The sequence below is a fragment of the Pseudopodoces humilis genome, chromosome 9 (genome assembly GCF_049639895.1).
Source record: "Pseudopodoces humilis isolate 2021_Gansu_Grassland_sample_001 chromosome 9, ASM4963989v1, whole genome shotgun sequence".
In the NCBI taxonomy this organism is placed as follows: Eukaryota; Metazoa; Chordata; class Aves; order Passeriformes; family Paridae; genus Pseudopodoces; species Pseudopodoces humilis.
The window spans coordinates 10,064,231-10,080,771 of record NC_142208.1 but is presented as its reverse complement, the minus strand read 5'-3'; the positions used below and the strand labels follow the sequence as shown (position 1 = coordinate 10,080,771).

General features: G+C 39.3%; 1 long non-coding RNA gene across 1 annotated transcript; it reads left to right on the top strand.

Moving 5' to 3' along the window:
- The first annotated feature begins 7,571 nt into the window (after window positions 1-7,571).
- On the top strand, window positions 7,572-15,139 carry LOC148183763 (uncharacterized). Its single transcript, XR_015773216.1, has 3 exons — window positions 7,572-7,980; window positions 9,981-10,043; window positions 12,584-15,139. It is a non-coding gene; the product is annotated as an uncharacterized LOC148183763 (long non-coding RNA).
- The last annotated feature ends 1,402 nt before the right edge of the window (window positions 15,140-16,541 follow it).

Genomic DNA, 16,541 nt, shown 5'->3' with positions numbered 1-16,541 from the left:
AATTGAATTTGGCTAAAAATTCCCCACCTTCTACAGTAATTCCTTATTATGCATTCCAAAGGATATTAAAGACATAAACACTGTGTTTAATCCACAATTTAATTAAATTCTGATCTTTGCCACTGATTTTAGCTGGTTTCTATGGATTTTCATGATGTTTCAAGTAATTCTCCTTTTAAATCATTATCTAAATAAGCGGCTACATAATGTTTAATCATTTATTTCAATTCCATCAAGAATGTAAACCAGTTATTTTCCTAAGAAAGTGTTCTTCACCATCGGCTAGTATAATTAAGATGGCCAGATGTAACTGACACGCATATTTTAAGTTTGCATAGCAGAATGCAACATGAAATTTAGATCTCACCTAATGAAATTATTGGATGTAATTAGCTTTGCAATTTTCATCCAGCTTGCTCCACCTCTAATGCTGCTGAAAGCTGTCAGATAATACGCACGTACCTTCATAAAACCTTTATAATAGTTCACCTATAACAAAGTAACAGGGCATGTCTGGGGTCTTTATGTAACTTGAATTGGTCCCAGGACAAAGATAATTCCTTCCTCTTCCTGCTGTTATTAAAGAGCAGAACATTTTTTTTTAAACTCTTCAATACGCGGAAATAATGCAAGAATACAGCATCATCTTCCTTGAACTTCAGTTCATAGAATTTAGAAGTTGTTTCCATAAGTTCACTTCAAAGTTTGAAACAGACCATCTGGAAATAAAAAATGGGAATGCATTTAAATAACCCCTTAACAGAGTGTTGAGGTAAGAACTGGATTTTTATTTCAATATTCAACCATCTCAGTGACCTTTACCTACTTTAGTCATCAGTAAGAAAGCAAGATGGGGAAAGCCGGAGCCAGGCTCTTGCAACACAGGAAACAATCCATCCATCAGTCTGTGGCAGCCGTGGTGAGGGTGGCTGTCCAGACCTGTCACCTGGAACTGGAGGGCAGCTGCTGCAGAGGCATGTGGCCTTGTGGCACAAGGCGTGACATCGGGCGCTAGCCCAGCATTCACCCACCCTGTTCCACCAAATACCACACACAACTGACATCATTGAAGCACAAACCTGACATGTCTGAGAGTGATAGCTTTGACATCTCTAACCACCTCTCCTTTGCCAGTGATGAATAGGAATAGGTCCAGAAAATACCATCTTTGTGAATTCCTTCACTCAGTTTTGACACCATTTGGTGTGTTCCTGCAGACATAATTAAGCTTCTGAACAAATCTTTAGTACTGCTGTAAGGCATTTCTTTTATGAGCTCGTACAGAACAGCTAAACCTTTACTGAAATATAGTGGTGTTTGTTTTGCCTTGTATGAATGAGCAACCTTGTAATACATTATGTATTACATAATTACATTTTGGATTCTTGCTAGTGAAGAACACCAAAAAGAACTACTGAATCTGTTTTTTTAAATTATCACAGTTTCCTTTATAGAAAAAGCATGACATCACATTCTTGTAATATTGGTCAACAAAGAAATTAAAGTGGGATAGGGAAGAAAACAAAAACTTCCAACCACTATCAGAGAAAAAATTTAATTAAAATTTTAACTGGAAAATCCAGGATTAAATACAACTTGGATGAAAAATACTAACTTTACATTTTTATAAATTGCATGGTGGTCTGGGTAGCTGTGGAAGTACCAGACTTCATCCTAGACACTAACTCAACACCACTGCAATGGGGAGATGGAAGAGGCACGATAATGTACTTGTATCAATCACGGCCTTGGAGTTACAGGTTTACTGTGTGCAAGTCTAAAATCACTGCATGATCCCACCTGGACTGGACACGAGATGTTGCACAGCTGCTGACCCTACAATTCCTGACTGTAGCAATACTCCATTCAGGGATGAAGATCACTTTTTCCTTCCTAAGCAGTGCAATATGTCCTTATCCATCATCATCTTTTCTAAGTAAAATGATGCCACAAGTTAAAAAAACCCAACAAACTGCGAAACCAAACATGATTTGCATGTCTTATAGCCCTACATTCCTTCAGGACTTCTGAAGAACTTGTAGGAGCAAGAGCCACTGATCAGATTCCTTGTCCCACCCAAGACAGTATAAGAAAACAAAATTCCACATGCGTTTACAGAAGTCTGAAGGGGATAAGAACTACCAGCTGAGTTGAAATGCAAAAAGCTCATTCATTTGTCATTTATATCTCAGACACAGATGGATTCATACAAAACTTGGGCTCTTAAAAGCTTCAGCAGAGTTCTCCTGTCCCATCAAATTTTTATGTAGAAGAAAAGTCACTGCTGCTGAAGTCTTTTTTTCTTTTACTCCTTCCTAGTCACATTAAGTACAACTGAGGTGACCATAAATTCTTTGGTGGACAGACTGTGTTCAATGCATTGAAATGGTGCCCAATAAACTGGATTATGGGATTTTAGCAAGCAGACAGTAAATCAGCAGTGGAACGTTCTCCTCAAATGTCTCTCTGTAGGAGGTGGCAGGAAGAAAAGTTGAAATTCATACCATTATAGAAATGGAAAGATCTTTAGCCTCTAAATTCCTTAGTTCAAGTTCTGGGCTTCATTACCAACTAATTTTGCTTCTATGACATGATCTGCATATCTACAATGTACAGAATAACCAGAATGAGGTGACAGTGGTCAAGTAACAGCATCAGGACAAAACACTGTTATCTCTACAACCACCTCCGATCAGATAGCAGAGACAGGGCTTATTCATGTTTTTAAGAAAGAGATGAATATGCAGAACAATCTCAAAATCTTTCCAAAAGCCTACGGGTTGACATCTGCACAGTATTTTCTGTTTTGGAGGCTTGCCAGCTGAAGTAAACACCTTATCTATTCAGGAAAAAGAAGAGTGAGATGCCTGCCAAGACATCTGTTATTGTACCATTTCACTTCCTCTTACCAAGTTTTCTGAATTTAAGCATTGGGCAGCCAGACTAGTTACTTTGTACAGGAGGCCAGATAGACTTCATATTCTTCTATCATCTTTCTGAAAAACAAAACAAAGAAAGTATTGAGTGAAACAAGGACAAATCCTTTAGAGCAAGAGGGAAGTGGCAAGAGGGCTAACTTTCCCTTCTTGGGTGCCTGGTTTTTCCCTACTCTGTGGTAAGTAACATGCAGTGGGAGCAGATCTGCCTCCATAATGAGGTTACACTCCATAATGAGAAGGTTACACAGCTCCTCTCATCATGGAAGTGCGAGCTCTGGCAGATTAACTGTCAAAAACAGTCTTAAATCACACCTTGCCTGAACTAGAAGACTGGGCTACCACAAGAAAGAAGTGTTTCCATCACACACACACACACACTGAACATGGCACCCAATGTAAATGTCTCTGGCCTGAACCCTTGCCTGATTTCATTATTCCATTTAGGAGCCTACAGCAACCAGATAAACCTCATCACAGCTAGACTTTGAAAAACCAGAGAGAGAGCACATTAAGTAAACAGGGGGAAAGGGGAAGCATACTTTGTTCCACCTTTACCACATTGCCAGCAGGAGGAAAGATAAAACCAAGCAAAATAAGAGCTGCAAGTTCCACTTTAATAGAGCTGTCCAGGACAGACCTGTGAATGGAGCTTAGATGCCCTGAGCAGCACACATGAGACAGACACACCAGCTGGCAGCTCTGCAGAGGCTTTACTTGCAGACACAACCTGAGGAGTGGCAGGGCACTCATTAAAAAAGCTGTGTCAAAGATGCTTTAAAACCTGTTTGAGGACAGTTTTCAAAGTGTTTATCAGCTCACCATAAACTGCTAGGAGAAGTTATAACCTCAGTCATTCTTCATTCTGATCTTTGTTACTCTATCCCAGATGCTGTCATTCTGCCTCTCATACAGTGACTGCTACTACAGCCTTCAGTTTCTACACTATGTTTCCTCCTTTAAAAACAGGCCAGCACATGCTCCTGGACAACTGCATTGGTTCACCATAACTTGTCTACCCTTGAGTTAAATTAACTTTATATCCTGAAAGTTTTTAATGTTTCCTGCCTTCTCACAGCTCAAAAGTTAGTTTCATTTAGCCCTAAAATTAACAGGACCATTTACTCCAACTATGTTATTCTCCTCATGTCACAAACAGCTGCTTCAACCTGGTTAGAAGTTTTCATTTAAAAAATGCAGATTCTTCTTAGAATGGCATGACATTTAGAAATACTAATGAATCTTATATTAGCATACCATCTCCAGAAATAGTGACTCTATGAAGATAGCAAATTTAAGAGTTTTGGCAAGCACTAAAGGAGACTCTGGATCATGCCTTAATTTAATGTTAAGAAATCAAACTACTTTCTTAAAGATTTTGAGAGACATCCTATGTGGCTTTTGAACACCATTATGTTGCATTAATGCAAATCTCAGGGTGCATCCCTTATTTCCCTGGATGATTCAGAAATACCCCTGCACTCAATTTCCTTCACAGCCTTTTTTTTTTCAACTGGACAGATGTATAGCAGCTGCTGCTCATTTCATAAAATTAATTTTTTACAGAAGACTATCATACAGATGCCTCAGACTTCCAGCTGACAGACTCTAAGGACACAGGTTAGCAGGCTATTTAGTAATCTGTAGTTTTATTCCATCTCCTGTCTCCAGCCACTCCCTTGACACAGTTCTGTCTTATTGTTTTGTATATTCTGCAACCTTATTTGGAAAAGACTTTTATCTCAGAACAAGTCAAAAGATTATGCTAGGTCATTGCTTCTAGTCTCCCATTTTCAGTTTGCTTAACATTTCTATAACATTAGCATTTATAGAAGCATATGAAACAGGGCATTAAGAATTACAGGGTTTAACCACAGCAATGATCAGCTTTTGCAGCCTGAAATTTAAAATATAAAGCACCGAAATTTCTTCTGAAAGTATTCAGTTTAGGAGGAAAAAAAAATCTTCCTCAGCTATGTTTGTTCTCAAAACTGCTGAGCAGGATACAGTGCATGGACCCCAGTACTTACTCAAAAGAATCTCCAAAGGTCTGCAACTAGACCTCTCAATTGGTGAAAATAAGCAAATAAATTACTTACAATATCCACACCCCAATAAGTTATATTGATAAATCCATGCAGTATTTTAGTTTTAGAAAGTTTTTGGGTTTTCTGGTTGCATTCCAGGAGCAGCCTGACAGTAAGGCAGTGCAAACTCCTCAGACAGATGCTGTCCTTGAAAAAAATGGGCACCTGTTCTTGTTCCTATCAAACCCCTCTGTGGGGCTTTTTGGGTGTGCAATGATGACTGTACAGGTTTGCCTCATTTCACATCATAGTAGCTGGAAGGCTTGGATTGTTGTAACAGAGGAGACCAAGTAGCAGCCTGCCTCTTCCATGCAGAAAACAAATGGGGCATTCAGGTAACACATGCTGTTTTCTTGCTTGGGGTGATTGGTAAAGTTACAGTGATGTATATTTAGAAAAACAAGTCTTTGTAAATACTTCTGTTGCCAATCTTATGTTGTAAATACTTCAAAAGAAAGATGGGGGCTTCTGAGGTAGGTGTTGGCAGCACTTTTTGTTTAAATGAGCATAGTTGGAAATGTCAATAGCCATCATGTGATGAGGTTGTGTTTTGCAAGCTATCTCCCATCTTACCTGGTTGCTTTTCTGTATTCATTTTTTATTTCTTATCATGCACACAGAAAGATGCCTCTAGTTAAGGCTAAAAAGACATGAAAAATTATTTGGGTATTGTTGTGGTTTAACCCCCAACTGGCAACTAAACCCCACACAGCCGTTCACTCACGTCCCCCAGTATATGAGCTTGCCTGGAACTTTCTCAGAAAGTGTAATGGAGATAAAATACTGTAGTCACCAAGTGAAATCCTTGCTTCAGTGCTGCCACTACTCAGCCTGATTGAATGCTGCAGAAAAATTACTCTCCTACCAACCCTTTCATGTGCCTTATTGACATTTCAGATCTTCTGCAAACCTTTGTGCATAGGCTGACCAGCTCCATTTTACATGCTTAGTTGGGATTTATGTTATTTGATTCAATCTTAACCAGCAAAAATGTTGAATTTAAAAGTACAAAATGAGGACTCACACCCATATGTTTCAATATTCGAAAGAAGACAGAGATCATAACAAAACATTGCTGCTCTGCTGTCATTCATCTTTCTCTGCATCTGAGCTGTGAAAGTCCCTCCTGACATGCTCAGCAGGGATGTGAGCTAATGGCCTTACTGCAGGCTGGACAAGGTGTGCCAGTGCTGTTGGAGCCCCAGGCACAGAAAATGTCCCTTTATCTGTACTGACAGGCTCAGACACTCAAGAGAACACTGGGTTTAATTTTAAACCATGGAGTAGGCTTCTAAAACTAGGTAGAGAAACTGGGAATGTGAATGTGTGAGTTAGATAGAATTATGTTAAGTCACCAGGTGAAAAATTTAGAGTTTGAGATATAGTAGTGAATGAGGGACAAGATGGAGGTTCTTGGGCGTTGGCTTGTCTTTGCCTTTCTTCCTTCTTCTTCTTCATGGTTTTGGGTGGTATTGGGTGATTGGATAGAGAAGTACGGAGTGTGGAACACGGGTGTGTGGTTATTGGGTTAAAAGTAAAAATAAATGAGTTGGCATTTGACAGTTGGATAATTTATGCTTAAAAGGCCTCGTGGACAGAGCCCTGGGCTGCCATTTGTAGCTTGTTAGGTTAGTGTGTAGAAGTGCTTACTGTGTGTAAAAATGTAATATAGATAAGAAAAATAAACATCGTAAGTCCAAACACGAAAGCCATCTCTCTGCTCATTAATCCCAATCCTGGGGGAAAGAACTGGCCACTTTTACAAGTGTGAGGCAGAGCTTTCATAGAGCACTCTGCAGATAATACTATCTTGTAGCAAGTTTTGTTAGTGATTTGATTCTTGAACGTTGGTAATGCTGGCCTTGGCAAACAAAAAAAGGCTGTCAGGCATTAGCAATATTCACCATATATGGCTATTGCTAGGTAGGACTGCAGAAATAAGCTTTTGGGGCTAAATTTGGTAGATAAAGGGGTAACCCAATTTGGAAGGCTGCTGATGAAATGCAAGAAACAAGCCAAATCCCAAATCTGAAATAGGAAACCTTTGAAATTGGGGCTGGGGGCAATGTATGTGCACCAGAATGAAGCCTTCTAACCTGCTGTAATTCCTAGTCTGGGTGGCTTGCAGATACTGCTGCCACCTTTTAAGGCTACATAGCTCATAACATATTCTGTTGCTAGAGACCCAAATTTTACCAGATTAAGCTGGGAGAACTGCATGCTGCCAAACTTGAACTTTTTGCCTTTTTTTACGAGACACAGCTTTATTGTTGATCCCTGATTGAAGGACTTTTTTTTTTTTTTTTTAGGTACACTCTGTGAACATTGATACTATGTTGAATTTTATGACTTCTTAATCTGAACTGTTGGCTGGAATCTCCATAACTTAATTATTCAGATATAATAGAAACTGAGAAGTTAATAATAAACTCAGAAATCTGCTGCTTAACCAGCTGTCTTGTTAATTATGATAACAACACACTAGCAATTGCTTTGATTAAAACACCCTGGGTTTGGTTTGCCTTTTCAAGCCCTGATCACTGTCCATGCAAATTCAGTTCTGCTGTGCTCTCTGCCTTTCTAAGCATGCAGAGGAGTGTACCAGGTCCCCTGGAAAGGCTGCTGTGAAGCACAGGACAAGGACTCTGCCTCAGAGCATCCCTGTGTACTTAAATGCTCCTGTGTAACTGGCTGTATGAATATGAGTATATTGCTTCTTGAAATAGGAAGTGCTGTTTCCTTTCATCTGTTGAGGTGCAATCCAAAGGCCAAATCTCCACCCATTCTGAACGTAACATTCCTTTGGCTGTATCTTATAAAAGCTGAGGTTGTGCTGGAAGAGACCAAGACACTCCTTCAGCCTCCTCAGAAACGTCTAGTTGGAAGGATGAAGCTCCTGGCACTTTGTGGCTTTTTGTTTGTTTGTCTTCTGTGCCTCAGTGCCTTTGCTGCAGAAGGTACTGTATATATGGTCTTCTAAAACAGCTTTCTCTTCTGTTCTTTCCCTTTTTGATATAAAATATGTATTTACTCTGTTAAAGGAAACATACAGAGCTTGATAATGAGAAGGAGGATTGGACTTAGAAAAGGACTTAGACTGCAGAATGTGGTAGCATATCAGTGCTTTGGTTTGTACAGTAGCATTTCCTCTGTTATTGCCTCTTGCACAGCATGACTGATTAACTTTTACTTTAATCTGTTTTCTGAAATCTGCTCTCTTCTGAAAATACTTCCTGTTTTATTTTCCCAGTAGATCACCAACCATCCACCAATGTAAAAATAGTATCATTTTCTCAGTAATGGGAAAAGTTTCTACCCTTATGAAATATGGGAACATGAATCAATCAGGTTAACAGAGTATTTGAGAAGTTCTTTATAGAACAGTGAAACAAGTGTGAGTAACTCTTCTGACCATCCATCAGTCTAAATGTTTTTTTCCTTTGTTTTTTTGTTGGTTGGTTGGAGTTTTTTACCACTAATAATCCACACTTCAATTATAGTACCTTGAGGCACTTAGTTACCATTATGCAGTATTCCACATTCACAGAGCAGTTAAAATCTTGAAAACAGAGGATTTTCCATCTGTCTATAGCCTCATCTCTTCAGATGTCATTGCATTTGCAAAAGGGCAGTTCAGTAAAGTTTTTTAAGTGAGAGGTGCAGTCTGGAGTTATCTGAGCAGACCTGAGGTTTGATATTGTGAATCTCTTTTCACAATGTGTACTTTATACAAGATGTAGACAATAAATGTGAGATAAGGAAAAACAAATAAGCTAAGTGCCCAAAGGTCAGGAACAGCAGACTTACCATGCTTGATATTTTCTAGAAACCTTCTAAGAATTGCTTTCTGTGTAAATATGAGCATGGAGAAACATGTGGAAGCTGTTTTTCTATTTGGTGAAGTCAGCTTCCCAATTTTCTCATTTACTGGAGTCTATGCTGAATGGTAGATTTGCTCCTTTCACCTTTTCTACTTCTTTTTATTCTGTTTTTTCCATGATCCTTAAGGAAAGCTTGAAGAACAGTGCAAAGGGAGTTGGAGAATTTTTAGATGTGTCTTCAGGAGCATAAAGGAAGCCTGTCCAGGAAGGACAGGAGACAGCCATGTCAATAAAACCCAGATGAATACCTGCAAGTTCCCGTAACAGTGTTCCCTCTTTGTTGATGTGTATAGTACTTCAGTGAGTCAGAAGGTGGGGAGAAAACGTGCAAAGGACACTGTTCTTTATCTGTAAGCACCGATGTGAAAGTAAAAGTGTCTGGGTGTGCAAGATAAATGTACTTTGCATGTTAAACCTGTTACATCAGAACTAAATTATGGTGATAAGATAGCTCAGCCTATACCATCAGTCTTGGCTGTAAACTGGGCCTCAGTTATTTCCAGAAACGTTGACCACTGAGAAATCATCTGTTTCTGTCCTTTCTGCTCCACCTCAGCTCCAGAGTAAACAGTTTTTTCCCTCTTTATTGTGGCCAACATATACTATGTCAACTGCAGTCAAGAGCTCACTTACTTAGGTGTGGTGGGGAGGGAATATTTCAGTGGCTTTTCCCATCCAAAGCAATTTATTATACACTCCTGTGCATCTGGACACAGAGATGCTCTTTTTTCCTGTTGTTAATTTTTTATATTTTCTTAAAGAAGTATAACTGTAATTGTATTGCCTGCCAGTGTGACATTTCAAAGGATAAAGAAATCTTCACAATGTGTATCTGATGTATCTATGAGTAATAATGGAAAAGAGCAAATAAATTCCTGTTTCACACTAGGGACAAAGCTGTGCAGAGATCTAAAAATCAGTCAGGATAATCCTTTGTTTTACAGATCTCTCCATGCAAGGATGTCAGTGAGAAATACAGTAAGCAAAATGTCTGTGGACTCTGACACATTTACTGTATATGTACAATTATTTGCATTACCTGTCTCCACTGATAATATATTATTTTTCACCCTCAGGTCAGAAGGTTAGAAGACTCTGCTGCTCAAAAGTACACAAACTCAAGAAAAAAACACATAGAGGTAAAAAAGTTTAATTTCATTAGATTAATTAGGTAATCATTAGAGACAAATTACAGCACTCTGGGTATTTTCTATCTGCAAACTTCACAGAATTTTATATGCTGGTATATAGTAGCTTCATTGTATCACTGGGAACGTGTTCTCTTTTTCTTAGGAAATTTACTGAGTATTTGGATTGGGAAGAAATAAGATTAGAAGAGATTAGATTCCAATTAATGCCTGTATTGTAAACAATCAAGAGAAATACAGTCAAGTCTGATTGAAGGAGTATCAGTGCTCCTCATTGATAAGAACAGTTGCAAAAGTGAAATATTATCCTGGCTTTGCTCTGCTGTATTCCATCACCATTCATCTGCGGCTGCATTCATCTTCATACTTTGAAAGATCAACCAAAGTGTGATTCTGTAAATTTGCAAATATCCAATTTTTGAACCCACAGCTCTACCAGGAACAAGAACTGACTGAGATTGAATTTTTCCTAAATATGTGCATCTAAAAACTGCAAGTAGAAGTACATAATATCCCTGGTTTCAGTCAGACCCGAGAGGAAAAAAGCTAAACCATGAACAAGTCTAGGATAAAAGGATTAGTATGCTCTTTATAATCTTAGCATCTTAAATCTTTATGTTTCTAAATACAATAAAATGTCTAGCTGATAAGTTTTGTTAAACTCTAAAGATAAAGAATTTGATCTAAAATAGTTTATTTCCTATTTCTAATCTTTTAAGCATAAAATGACTAATTTGAAGTTCCAAGAAAATTCATTCTTGCTGATAAAATATCTTAAATGCTTTATTACTTTTTATATTTAGATAACTTAGGTGGAAATCTTTGTGTTACTCTACAGTTTTCCTTTAACTGGAGCCTTTCCTTCCTGTCCAGTCTCCCAGTGCTGAATCATGGGCTCTATTTCATAGGCAGAGTCCCATTGGTACCAGAACAAATTGGAGAATTATTATGGGTCAGGGGTTTATAGCTGTCTGGGGCTCCTCATTTAATCAACAGGTGTAGTAGCAGCTGAGGACTTGAGCAACAGCAGGTTCCCAGCTGGCCCACAAGGCCTGGGGAGTGCAATGCCAGAGGCACAGAGGTGGCTTCTGTCACTCCTGGCCCAAGCTGGATCACACGTTCTGCTGCCTGCCTGATCCTGTAGCCTTTCCATCTTACTGAGACTTCATGTGATCAGCACAGCTGTCACTATTCAATCTGAACACTTTCTGCTATCTGACAAAGTAGGGTGTGTTTCAGGCTTTTTTACATGCAACAGGCATGAAAACTCTCTGATTAAAATGCTTGTAAAGAGAATGTTCCTTTGAAAGCAGACTGCCACTTCCTGGGGATGAAGTCCAGTGGTGCTGGTCTCACAGAGCAATGGAAGGTACTGCGCTCAGGGGGAGAGTGGAGTGCAAAGGAAACACTCCATTAAAATCTGTGAATTCACCACAAAGATGTACAGAGGGAATCTAAAATGCTTTCCTCTGCTGCAAACACAGTAATACTTTATAATCTTTGCTTGTCCCATTACACTCTGCTCTGGTTCTCTGAGCATTCCAGTATGCTTACTGTAATCATCTTCTGTCCTTACTCGCAGCCAAACCTTTTTTAGGCCAGGGATTGTTGTTTATTTGCTTCCGTATAGGGTGCATCTTTCTGCTGCAAATGACTTCCTCAGTTCTGTTTGTATCAAAATGCTTGATCTGAATTGGTTTCTACTCTTACTGAGAGGAAATTGTAAAAGCTTGGGCCTAATGCAGCAATTGCCCAAAGCTGAATTCTTCTTTTTAATGTGAGGTTCCTGCCTGGAATTGTCCAATGTTTGGTTTGTTTTGTGTTGTTGCTATGAGATTTCTGGGTGACTTTTGCTGCCTTTTTTAGGGGGATATTACTTGTTTTATAGTCTGCAGGCAAAGCACAGGGACTGTTTCTCAGCATTGCTCTGCTCTGCTCTTTGTGCTGGGCACGTGCCATGGGCAAGCTGCAAAGCCACTTGGAGATCTGCTCCGTGTGGCTTGAGGAGAAGGTTATGTATAACCATATATAACCACACTGGCTACTTCTTTTGAAGCAAAACCTCTGATTTCCTAGAATATTGTCAATCCATCAGGAAAAAATTGCTGTCCCAGAAAGCAAATGCTTCAGGCCAATGTTAGTCTATGTGAGAAATAGGTAGAGTGTGATGATAGTAAGGGGAAGATACTGTTAAATGTGTCAGTTGCAGAATTCAAGTTGGAGACACAGTAGCACAATCCTGTGTCTATGAGGACCTCCACCTGACTATGGAATCTTCCAGCAGCAGCAAACGTTCAGTGATTAGGTACCCTCACTAAAGGGGAAATAGGCTGCTGGGAGTCAGTGACCTCCAGCAACCTAATGAGAAGAAAAAAATTGCCATCACATCCCTGTTTATTTTCAGATCACTGCTAATCTAAGCCTGCCCATACAAACATGGTTGAACTTCAGATATTAAAGTTTTGTGCCGTTCTCCACTTCCAATTAAACAAATCTCTCCATTGTCTCTCTTTTTCATGTTTGTTTTACAGGTATAAGTTTTCAAATTACTCAAATGGAAAAAAGGAAACACTGCAGGCCTTGTCCTCAGCAAGTCTCTTCAGTGATTCCTGGACCACTTCCACAGCTAAAATGAGCAGACTGAGAGGAAGGTGAAAAACATCTGCCTGTACACGCACAACTGACAGTGCTTCACTATCTTGAGGACCCTCCTTTCACAGATAGGGCATGAGTGTGCATTGCTTTTTTGCGTCAGTACTGTTTATTCATTCCTTCAGTCAGGCATCTTTGTTAATACTCACCTGGCAGAAAGAGTCAGACAAAGTTGTCTGGCTGCCACCAAACTTTGTGTCAGTTGAATATTCCTCTGAACTAAGCAGGGATTTGGCTTCTCAAGTACAAGAATGAGGGGAGCTGGTTGAAAAGGTAGCTGAATTGCACTGGTTTGCATTTCTAAATTGCCTAAAAGGTGGTGAAGGGCTGAAGCTTTTGTTTCTAGTCTCAATATATATGCATATTTAACATTTTCTTTGAATCATTTATTTTATATTAACAAAGGGGTTTGTTTGTATCATCATCAATCACTGATGATTTTTCCTGCAGCCCTTGTGCTCAGTACTTGCAATCCACTTGGAAGCAGATTTCTACAAATGATAAAAATCTCATAATTTAGAAAGGGCTGAGAAACTAGATAATTAGGTTGTTAAAATAGTGGTGATGGGCCAGATTCAAGTAAACTTTTCAATATGTCTTCTAAGGGGGCTAAATCTGACTTTAAAATCACAGTGACCTGGTTTTTTAACTTCCTTAAGAGTGTCATCAGGTGGTTATTAAAGAGCATACTGAAAAGATATTAAACCTAATCAGATTTAATCTGTTCCTCTGAAACCAGAAGGCAGCTGTTCTTTCAAGACAACGGAGTTGTGTGATCACCTCAATAAACAAAGCTTACTGGAGCATGAAATAAATGCTAAGAATAATACCAAAGGGCTGAATAACAGAGAAGCTGAAGCACCTGCTGATACTTTAGTCATGTATCTTCTGTCCTTTCTTCACTGTCCTCTGCATTGCTGCTATTTCTCTGCCTGGGGGAGAGTCCTTAAAACTGACTTACTTGGTTGTTCATAAATTCAGTTTTCCTTCTAGTGAATATGAGGAGGAGGAATAGAAACCTTTCCTGCTGCTGGGCAAATTGCAGACTGCAAATAGTAATTTTTCTGTCAGTACTCGTAGTACTACTCTTTCTCTTAACGTAATTGTCAGTGTGATAGAAATGGTTTCAGTGCCCTTCACAATTTGGGGGAGTTGAATGGGAACAGTCAGAGGTCTGCTCTAGCACACACACAGGCAAATGCAATTCCAAAAGGTCAAGTTTATGGGCACTTACTCAGGGTCCTGCTCTTACAGAGAGTGTTTCTATCGTACTGAGCAATTGAACCTATTTCTGGGTCTTCTGTGTGCTTGCAATTACTTTATTTTCATATTGGTTTTGAGATTAGATAGATCTGACATTCGGCTTCCTATTTTTGAAGACCTGACCATGCATAGCATTTTTTATATCAAAGATAAAGGAACTGCCAGTCCCCCTTGCAAGACCTCTGAATCAGGAGATTGGTGAAGGAACTGCATTTCATTGTTTAGTTGCTGGTCAGGGGGCCAACATATTTTATTGTTTTGTAGAGCTCACAGAAACAATCTGTAACATATAAATGACAAGTAAATGTAAAAAGCATTTTTGGTATTTTTTGCAGCAGTGTTTTTCTCTGTAAAATATGGCCATGTGTTTACAGCTCTGTATAAAGCATCACTAACAGGTTTGAAAATTCTGTTCTCTAATGTGAGTTTAAGCCCTATTTTTATATCTGAAAAAAGCTCTGTGATTTTCCTCTTTGCCTTACACCCTCCAAACAGCATGATCCAAGCTCTCCAACCCTCCTTCAGGCAAAATGTTCTCTCTGATAACAAAAGCATAAGCCCCAGAGACCATTAACACAATTATTACAGAAATACTCTGGATCTCTGGAGAGATCCCAGTACATAATTTAATGCACTTAAGTATTTTTACTCACTAAGTTTCCCAGACTGGCCTCAATCCCTGCCTGGGCAGTTAAAGGTGCTGCTTGTCTAAAGTCCTAGCCTTGGCTGAGCAGACTACAGCTAGAACCTCCAAACTGAAATATGGATTGTGACTGCTGCCTAAATGCTTTGTTGCTTCATATAGGAGAATCAGAATGTTGTGTGTCCTCTTGAAAGTAATTCCTCAGCAGAGTTTGACTTATATACCAGGCCACTTCCCCATGTGGTAGAACAGAGCTACCATCTGATCATGGTTTTCCTTAAAGGCATCTGTTCTTCCTTTTGTTTTCCTTTCACTTCTACATGTATTTGTCTGGCATTACTGGAAGAGAAACATATTTGCTCAGTGGCTTTTCAAAATACACAAGCTGTATGCTTATATAAAGTAGTAAATTTATCTTGTCCAAGCTGACAAATGCATTTTTTTGTATCTTGAGGTTTGTGTGCATTCGGCTGTCAAGCAAGAAAATTGCACAGCCCTTAAGTTTCAATAAAGATGTTTCTGAAATGTCTCTATGCCTGACAGAACAGATGTTGAGTCCTGGTCTGACCCTGTCAATTAAGTGAGCCAGGTGGCTTCTCACTTTGTTTACAGTTTAATACCACCAGCTAACACCAAATCAGTCTGTTTTATTTGCCACTATGACTCTGAATTGTCAGCAGCACAGGAGAAATGACCTCTACTGACAAGGGAGTGTTGGTGTAGAGGCAAGATTGGGGATCTCTTTTCCCCTAAGTGGCTAGTAGGATAAATAAAAGTATCTATTCTTTATACAAAATATCCCAAAAGATGTAATGGGGGCTCTTGATGTTGGCTTTTCAGCTCTCTAGACTGGCTCGCAACTGATGCAAAGGACCAGGTATCCTCAAGGAATTCAGGATTTTGTTTCTGGAGAGGTTCTTTCTATCCAAAGTGTGGACTACAGGAGTGACTTCTTGTGATCCCATTTGCCAAGGAAAACTACACTTCTCTGTGAACAATGTCATCTCAAACAATAAACTCAGCTGAAATATAAAAACAGAAGGCTAAATATTTTCTGTGTAGATACATAGCTAACTATTGCCAAAACTGAATAGAAGTCTCAGGGTAGCTTCAGTATTCATTGGATCAAATCTGAAGACCTCTTGCCTGACTGTTTTGTCCAAAGTTTTTGCTAACTTGTTTTAGGAAAATATTGTCAGATTGTGGAGGCAGGTCAGATGCATGTGCACTTTTTACTGAAGTTTTTTTCTGAGAAGAATTTATCCAAAGCTTGTCTCTTTTGTCCCTCTTGTAGATTGAGGGGAAAACCCAGTTACACAGTCTTTTTTTACCTCAGATCAGCCACTAGATGTAAGTGGTTATCTTCATCATAGCTAATTGCACTTCAGGACTCATTTTTTAAATTGCTGTTGGGGAGAAAAAGAGCTCCCTAATGGCAGGAGCAAGGGTGTTGGTTCCAATCCACATATGCCTGTTGTTCCAGTAGCCTTCCATGTTGCAAGACTGACAGCAGTCATTGGATAATCTAGCTTGCTTTTGAGCACATAACTGTTCCATCATGATTCATCTTCTGATCTTAGAGCAAGGCTATCAGCACAGAAGGAATTCCCAGGAATTACTTCTGGTTTTAGTGTCTCAGTGGTGGGATCTCTGCTAGAAAAGTTCAGTGTCTGGATGTGGGTTTGTTCACGTTGTCATTCAACCTTTGTGCCAACATCTGTTTGTGTGTTTCAGATATGTGAATATCTTAAGTGTGAGGGATTTAATTCCACATCTTCAGGCTGATGCTCCACAAGGGAGCTAAGGACAGATTTCCTATAGGATAAGCACCTTACACAATGCCATCTGGTCAGGCTCTGAACACGTTATCAGAGAAATCAGGTCACTGTGTGCCTGTGAGCAATCCTCAAACGAACGTGACTGGTCTGGCT